The sequence below is a fragment of the Sitodiplosis mosellana genome, unplaced genomic scaffold (genome assembly GCF_009176505.1).
Source record: "Sitodiplosis mosellana isolate CC-2019 unplaced genomic scaffold, AAFC_SMos_1.0 Smas_scaffold_61, whole genome shotgun sequence".
NCBI classification, from domain to species: domain Eukaryota; kingdom Metazoa; phylum Arthropoda; class Insecta; order Diptera; family Cecidomyiidae; genus Sitodiplosis; species Sitodiplosis mosellana.
In genome coordinates, this window is record NW_022595303.1 from 96,754 (window position 1) to 98,556 (window position 1,803).

The window sequence follows — 1,803 nt, forward strand, 5'->3', positions numbered from 1 at the left end:
CCCACGAACGAACGAACGAACAGAGTCGGTGTTCGTTGACACCTTTAGTCGCTATCTCTTTCTAGCAGCGAGAAAAATGCAAAAAAAACATCTTTTCCGCTCAATGCTGAGTTGTGTCACTTTTGTTCGCAACTTTATTTGTCTCTTTTTAAGTTTTTTCTCCGTCTCAGTTATGGATAAAGAGCTCATAAGTTGTTATTTTGTTCAAATGGGTGTCAATTGTCATTGTTCATGTCTTTTCCATTGGAACAACATCATTATTTCAATGAGTAAAAGCATCATTTTCTCAAATCCACTTGGTAGGCGTAAAAGGTTGAAACCCTTCAAAATATCTAAACACAACAACTTCTCGTTATCTGATCACATTATCCTTCACGCAAGCGGTGAAGTATATCCAATAAGAAGCGACTGAATCACTTGTTGTTCGCAGTCATGGTGTTCAACATGAATAGTGGTGCATGAAGAAAAATCTCTGCTGATTTATTTCGGTATGGCTCAGCGAATGTGTTGACCAAAACGTATGCAATGCACACTGTGTATGTTTTTTTGGTGACTACATTTCAGCTTGAAACAATTCAACCTCTTGTTATTACTGATAGCGCAGGAAAAAATGAGTCAACAAGAACAAAGAATTCGATTGTCACTGACATTCCTACATTATTTGAACCGGGCGCATGTTTTTGCGTTGCAACCGAAATGTGTGTTTACTGTTTTTGTCAAATCAATACTGATACAATTGTCGGAATTTATTGCTTTGTACACAATGCTTACAGAAGGAACTGAACTAATGCGTTATTGTTTTCATGCCAATGAAATGAACGATTCGTGATGAGTCATCGTCAAATTTTCATGCCAATCTCAATTTCATGCCAAACATACACATGAATACATTTTCTACAACGATATTTGCTTGCACAAATTGAAATTTATGTTGACGATAGACTTTGGTCGACAGTCATGATAATCGCACTCAATAATTGAAAATGAAAATTGCAAATAATAATTCAACTAGCTTCGATTTGTTATTGGCTTATTTTTAATGTATTTCTGACCAATGAATTGCGATTGACGAATGGCTTCATGGAGAAATTGGGAGTTTTGAGCTTCAAAATGTCGGCCACTGCGTGAATTTCACCACTTAAGTGAACAATTTTTGTTCGTTAAATAATAATAGTCGAATTGTGTGTAGGGGAATAGAAATTTCACTTTTGTTGCATGATTAACAACACGCAATGCTTGCAAAAACAAAACGAAACTCGTGAATTTGAGCCAAAATATTACTTTGTAGTCTACACTTCTATGGTGTCAAGCACAACTTTGAGAACAAAATCAACTTTTCATCTTCAATTTCCATTTTTGAATGATGGTTTTTCCAGCAAAATTGAACACATTTCAAAGCACTGATTCGCAATTTTTGAGTAGGATATTACACTTTTGTACATACCTTTGATTCCGAATCGCTAAACAGAAAAAAACCCTTTTTCACTTATTCAATAAGTAAACTTAGCTGTGACAAAGACTGGCGACGAATGAAGAAACCGAGTGAACAGTGAGCATTCGCTTGGATGGCATCTGTCAAAATTGGGTGTGTGAAGCTTGAACGTGTTTTGAGCGTGACTGTGTGTGAGTATTTGCGTTTTGGTGGCTATGGACAATTTCACTTCTTTTGAGGATTGAAGTGACTCATTTCGATCGGTGGCTGAAATACAGAAAATATCATTTTGGAATGATGATAAAAATGAAATAAAATTGAATAAAATTGTAATTATTGTTAACCCCTCTAATGCATTAATTTTTCCCAGG